Here is a 7918-nt window from a genome sequence, read left to right as displayed (position 1 = left end):
TTAACTTAATTTGAAAATGATGTAATTCAGACTTCTTTAAATATTATTACAATTTCAAAAGCATGTTTTTAATCTATATTTTCTCAGTTGCACATGCACTTGTTCTAGTATTGTTTAAAAGACGGAGATTAATAAAGATATATGAAAGTTAAATTCAATCAAATCTAGTAGGAAGATAAGGGCGAAAAGGCTCAGTTTTGAGACAAGGTCGGCCGGGGGAAGTTCTATGCCACCCCAAGGGCACTACCCTTGGGGTGGCGTGGCAACCCGTGATTGGTTAAAATCAGTGACCCTCATCAGGGCGAAAAGACTCAGTTTTGAGACAAGGTCGGTCGGGCCCACTGATTTTAACCAATCACGAGTTGCCACGCCACCCCAAGGGCAGTGCCCTTGGGGTGGCATAGAACTTCCCCTTAAAGCACATTACCCGATGTAAATAATATCATTAAAAACGAGATTGTTGTTATATATAGATGATTTGTAGTTGATTGATTTGATTGTGATTTTCCTTTCTTTACACTAATCCCTCTACCCTATAAATAGAGGTGTTTAGTTCATATATTGTAGACTCTTCTTTCTCTATTACATTTCTCTAGTATTTCATTCTCTTCCTCCTTTCCCCCAACTAAATTTATAACACGTTATCAGCACGAGTGCTCTCATCAAGGTAGAGAAAAAAAATATTATTGTATTTGTATGAATGTTATCGAAGAAGCACAATATTTAGATCTTATATTGATGTTCCTCGAAATCGCATAAATTTTATTTTTATGTTCATGCTCCTAGTTAATTATTGATGCTCCTGAAGAAGCATATCATTTAATTTTTTGTTGATGTTCTTGATGTAACACAACATGTTTCTATATTGATACTTGATAGATCTACGGATACAATATAATGATTTAATCTATCAATATTCCGGAAGAATATTGATACAAGATATAAAATTGTCAATATTGATAGATGATTTAAGATCTGACAATATTTCTGAAGAATATTGACTTGATAGCATGATATATTAATCATCAATATTAAAGTTAGTCAATATTTATTAAGAATCAAATCTTTTGAGATTTGCCAAAATTCTAGAGGAATTTTGATATTTGATTTGTCAACGATAGTGATATAAGATCTAATATTCATCAATATTAACAAAGAATATTGATTCGAGATCTAAAATATATCAATATTCTTGAAGAATTTTGATTAAAGATTCAAGATTTGCCTATATTCTTGAAGAATATTAATTCAATACGAATTATAAATATATTTTTATTTTATTTAAGTTTTCTCATCATATCTTGACATGTATGATTATTATTTTCATTCTTAATTTTATTTATTTAAGAAGTTGCTAATATTTTCTTTATGTAAACACAAAATATTTGATTGATTAATAATTATGTCAACATGACAAGTTTATACACATTTCCATAGTCTACATGATACCATATTTATTTATATTTTCTTTGCACAAATCGTGATCTATACCTTAGATAAATTTAACTTATTTATTTTTATGGGTATCTCATTATTTAATCTTTTTATATGTTCACATCCTTCATGAAAATAATGATATAAGTTATAATATTTTGTTGCGTAAATTATATATGCCTTGGTTGTAATTATCTTTGAGCTATAACTTATCTAATTTATTTTTAGATTAATGAAAGAATATCACGATGAATGTCTAGCTGATAGTGGTACAACGCACCCCATCCTTCAAAGCAAAAGGTATTTTTTGGAATTAAAATTAGCTGAAAATAATGTTATAACAATCTCGGGTGCATCAAAAATTATTGAAGGTCATGGGAAGGCAAAAGTCATTTTACCAAATGAGACAAGCATGTATATTGAAAATGCACTCTATGCAATCAAATCCAGTAGAAATTTGTTTAGCTTTAAAGATATCCGTCGAAATGGATATCATATTGAAACATTAAATGCAAACAATGTTGAATACCTTTGCATTACATCTATTATATCTGGCCAGAAGCAGATAAAATAAAGATTGCATGCACTTCCCTCAGGGATGTATTACACAATAATAAAATCAATTGAAGCAAATACAGTCACAAACAAGAAGTTTGTTGACAAGAAAAATTTTGTATTATGGCACGACCGACTTGGTCACCCTGGGAGTTCAATGATGTGAAGAATAATAAATAATTCTCGTGGACATCCCTTAAAGAACCAGAAGATTAACTTACATGATGATTTTTCATGTGTAGCTTGTTCACAAGGAAAATTAATTATAAGACCTTCCCCAACAAAGGTTGATATTGAAATTTCAATCTTCTTGGAAAGAATTCATGGGGATATTTGTGGGCCTATACACCCACCATGTGGACCATTTCGATACTTCATGGTATTGATTGATGCCTCAACTAGGTGGTCACATGTTAGTTTGTTAGCATCTCGAAATATAGCTTTTGCTAGATTAATTGGGCAAATAATTAAATTACGTGCTCAGTTCCCTGATCACTCAATCAAGGCAATTCGTCTTGATAATGCTGCTGAATTCAAATCACAATCATTTGATGAATTTTGTATGTCGATCGGGATTTCAGTTGAGCATTCAGTTGCCCATGTTCATACACAGAATGGTCTTGCAGAATCATTTATTAAACGATTGCAATTGATTGCTAGGCCGCTACTCATGAAAACAAAACTACCATCTGCAGCTTGGGGTCATGCTATAATACACGTTGCATCATTGATTCGTGTGAGACCAACTAATTACCACCAATACTCACCTTTGAAACTTGCATATGGTCAAGAACCTGAAGTTTCTCATTTTCGAGTATTTGGTTGTGCGGTACAAGTCCCTATCCCACCTACACAACGGACCAAAATGGGTCCACAACGTAGACTTGGAATTTACATGGGATATAATTCACCATCTATCATTAGATATTTAGAGCCTTTAACGGGTGATTTATTTACTACAAGATTTGCAGATTGCCACTTTGATGAAACTGATTTTTCAACTCTAGGGGGAGCAAAGTTGTATCCTGAGGAACAACGAAAAATTTGTTGGAATGAGAAAACATTATCTCATTATGATCCCCGAAACAATCAATGTGAGCAAGAAGTTGAAAGAATTATTCATTTGCAAAAAATTACAAATCAATTACCCGATGCTTTTGTTAATACAAAAAATGTGACAAAATCATATACACAAGTAGAGAATACTCCGGTGAAGATTGATGACATGGACCATGTAATACTTTACCCGCAAACGAATCTAAAATACGCCAGAAACGTGGTCGACCAATTGGTTCGAAGGATACGGTACTTAGAAAAAGAAAGGTACAAGATAAAGAAGCAGTTACAGCTCCAGAAGAAGCAACTTTACATGATATAACAAGAGAAATAAATTAAACAGATGTGGAAAACATGATTCATGAAGAATCACAATCACATGAAAATATCGAGATTTCGACAAATTATTTGATATCTCATAAAATATTGGATCGAAGTAATACAAACATCGATGATGTTTTCACTCTAAACGTAGTCCTTGATATTATGCAAGACAATGATGATCCTGAACCACAATCTGTTAAAGATTGCCAACAAAGAAATGATTGGCCAAGATGGAAGGCGGGCTATACAAACTGAATTAGATTCTTTAGAGAAACGTAGAGTGTTTGGGCCCGTAGTTCAAACACCTAAAAATATAATCCCTGTAGGATACAAATGGGTATTCGTACGAAAAAGAAATGAAGATGGCAAAATTGTAAGATATAAAGTCAGACTTGTAGCCAAAGGTTTCTCTCAAAGACCTGGAATTGACTATGAGGAAACGTACTCACCTGTAATGGATGCCACCACTTTTCGATTCTTGATTAGCTTGACTGCATCAGAAGAATTGGACATGCGACTTATGGATGTGGTTACTGCATATTTATATGGTTCACTTGATAACGATATATACATGAAAATACCTGAAGGATTTAAGACATCATAAGCAAGTGATACAATCCCTAAGACCATGTTCTCAATAAAACTACAAAAGTCATTATATGGATTAAAACAATCCGAGCGCATGTGGTACAATCGCCTTAGTGAGTATTTATTACAAGAAGGTTACACAAACGATGTTATTTGTCCATGTGTTTTTACGAAAAAAACGGATGAAGGTTTTGCAATCGTGGCAGTATATGTGGATGATCTAAATCTCATAGGAACTCCCGAAGAGCTCACCAAAACTGCCAATTATTTAAAAAGTGAATTTGAGATGAAGGATTTGGGAAAGACAAAATTTTGTCTTGGCTTGCAAATTGAACATTTATAAGAAGGAATATTTGTTCATCAATCCTCATACGTAGAAAAAATATTAAAACGATTTTACATGGATAAAGCACATCCATTAGCATCACCAATGGTCGTTAGATCACTCGACACCAAAAAAGATCCTTTTCGTCCACTTGAAGATGGAGAGAATATCATTGGTCCGGAAGTACCTTATCTGAGTGCAATTGGTGCATTATCATATCTTGCAAATTGTACACGACCAGATATAGCTTTTTCTGTTAACCTTCTAGCAAGATATAGTTCTTCTCCAACCCGAAGATATTGGAATGGTGTAAAACATATATTTCGTTACCTTCGTGGTACAACTGACATGGGATTATTTTATTCGAAAAAATCAATTTTCTCTTTAATAGGATATGCAGATGCAGGCTATCTTTTAGACCCACATAAAGCCAAATCCCAAACGGGTTATGTGTTTACACGAGGGGACACCGCTATTTCATGGAAGTCGACAAAGAAAACTTTGACAGCGACATCATCAAATCAGTCTGAGATCATTGCAATGCATGAAGCAAGTCGAGAATGTATATGGTTGAGATCTATAACTCAACATATTTAAGAATCATGCGGACTACCAACAACGAAAGATAGTCCGACGACTATTTTTGAAGATAATGTCGCTTGCATTGCATAACTAAAGGGAGGGTATATCAAAGGCGATCGAACGAAACACATGTTTCACCAAAGTTTTTCTACACGCACGAACTACAACAGGAAGTTGATATTGATGTCCAACAAATCCGTTCAAGTGACAATGTAGCTAATTTATTCACAAAGGCATTACCGACATCAACATTTAAGAAATTGGTGCAAAAGATAGGGATGCATCAATTAAAAGATATTCGGTGATTGAAATCAGGGGGAGTATCAATTGTTGTACTCTTTTTCCTTCGTTCAGGTTTTTCCCACTGGGTTTTACTGACAAGGTTTTAACGAGGCAACATTGGACTCTTCATCAGTCATCTAAGGGGAAGTGTTATATATAGATTATTTGTAGTTGATTGATTTGATTGTGATTTTTCTTTCTTTACACTAATCCCTCTACCCTATAAATAGAGGTGTTTAATTCATATATTGTAGACTTTTCTTTTTCTATTACATTTCTCTAGTATTTCATTCTCTTCCTCTTTTCCCCCAACTAAATTTATAACAATTGTAACTTAAAGCATAAATCTAACATGACTCTGTTTACAATGCATACGTTATAATTCACCATAATCCAATGGTCCAAAGCCAAAAGACTTGACGAACATTGCAGTAACATTAAAGGTTTACATGGTTGTATTAAATGCATCCGGCCGACGGAAAGTTTTATGCTACCCCAAAGGGCACTGTTCTAGGGTGGCGTGGCAGAGTATGATTGGTTAAAATCAGTGGGCTCCACCTGGGGCCTACTGATTTTAACCAATCACGGGTTGCCACGCCACCCCAATGTGCTTTAAGATGTATCGGATGATCTTTTTCATTTTCAAAGATAATTTAGAGTAAAAATAAAATAGATTTAATTTCAATGCCATTTTCGTTATCATCGTACAAAATAAGTTTGAATGTAACTTAATTAAAGTATGCATTCTTCTATATAAAAAAATTACGCTTTACTCTACACATTTTGTGCGTAAAGTACAAGGCCAAGGGAATATCTTAAAACACTTTTTATTAGGTGTGGCAAATTTTTAAAAAATCCCGACCCGTCCCGATTCTCAACCCGTTCCCGTCCCGAATTTTTCCCGTCCCAAACTTTTCCCGACCCGAGTGTTCGGGATTTTTTCCGACCCGATCAATGTCGGGATCGGGATCGGGATAGGCAACCCTTCCCGACGGGATTCCCGACCCGACCCGAATATAAAAATAATATCTTTTAATAATATTTTTTAATTAATTTTTTTTAATTTTATGTTTTAATATTAATATTTTATAATTATATACCATATAATTTTTTTTATATTTATATTTTTTAATATTAACATTGAGTTATAATTTTTTATTTTATTTTTTTTATTATTATGAATAATTATATGTTTTTTTATTAATCAAGTAGTTGTTTTAGTTTATTTGTAATGTACTAAAAAAATGTTTTAGTTTTTTAATTGTTATATATAAAGAAATTTTAATTTATTTTTAATGTATTAAGAAATTGTTTGATTTTTTTCATAAATTTTTTTCAAAAAAATATTTTCATAGAATTTTTTTTTAAAAAAATATTATTCGGGATTACCCTCTTCCGACCCGACGGGATCCCGAATGTTCGGGATCCCGAACATTCGGGTCAAAAACATTTCGGGTGCGGGATCGGGAGAAAAAAAATATCTCAATTCCTATCGGGACGGGAATCGGATAAGGGGGTTACGGGACGGGTCCCGACCCGATTCCACCCCTACTTTTTATCGACTCTCATAGAATTATAAAATAATGACACAAACAACTTAATTTTTTTGTAGTGATTTTATTTTGTGATTACTACATATGTAATTGTCTATTTACCAATGGCCAAAAATAATTTTTTTTTTAAATTTTATGATTTTATTTTGAAACGAATTACATGTACGACCTGTTTTCGTAATTTTTTTTCCTTTGAAAATGTGTCATGTATCCTTATATAATAATAATAATAATAATAATAATAATAATAATAATAATAATAATAATAATAATAATAATAATAATAATAATAATGACACTACCTTTGTACTTAATTAAACCAATAAACTTTATTAAAATTTTGTCCAGTATTCATCCATAAATGTAGATCTTATCACTTTATTAAACTAAAAATATTTAGAGAAATTCCAAAAGGAAAAGTTTACAAATATGGATGGTGAGTGTTACGTCGATATCAAATAATTTGAAAAACTGTGCACTTAATTGCATGGTTCCGGCAGCATCACGTCAATTAATATTTCCAGTAAAAAAAAAAAATACTAAAATTATAAAAAATTAAAAGGTACGGAACTACGACTGAAATAGACAAAATAATTACACAACACGAGAAAAATTAGCTATAAATAAGTCCTACATGTATGGTGTCATTATGGGACTGGGTATGGTATATATATATAGGTAATGCCTAATATGAGCACACATGCAAATTAAGGTTGTTGAGAATGTAATAACGTAAATAGCAAAACCATTCAAATTCACCTCCAAAATAGACCACGTACGTTCAAAAAGAGAATATATTATATATATGTTTTTCAATAATGTAAAATTCAAAAAGCACACCATTAATTTATATACATGATCACTACACCATGCAAATGGCTAGCTGTCATCAACCAGCTGCTTCGTTTAATTTAATTCCCTAAAAAGTTCCATTATTAATTAATTCCATGTGAATCAATGTTCATATCCATCACGTTACGCCATTTTTTTAGTATAGTTTCATCAGAATTCCACCATATATAAACCCCCATGCAATCTGCAGTACCAATCAACCACAGAACAATCCAAAAATATGGCCCTCTTATTCACCCTCTTCATCCTTGCATGTTTAGCTTCACCTCTCCTCCACCCCACCACAGCCACCGCCAATGCCACCGCAGATTCTTTATCTCGACTAATCGACGACGTATGTAAATCAACAACACGCGAAGCCTTCTGC

The sequence above is a fragment of the Henckelia pumila genome, chromosome 2 (assembly GCF_033568475.1).
Source record: "Henckelia pumila isolate YLH828 chromosome 2, ASM3356847v2, whole genome shotgun sequence".
Classification (NCBI taxonomy): Eukaryota; Viridiplantae; Streptophyta; class Magnoliopsida; order Lamiales; family Gesneriaceae; genus Henckelia; species Henckelia pumila.
The sequence above is the reverse complement of the archived record's forward strand: the minus strand, read 5'-3'. Positions refer to the sequence as shown.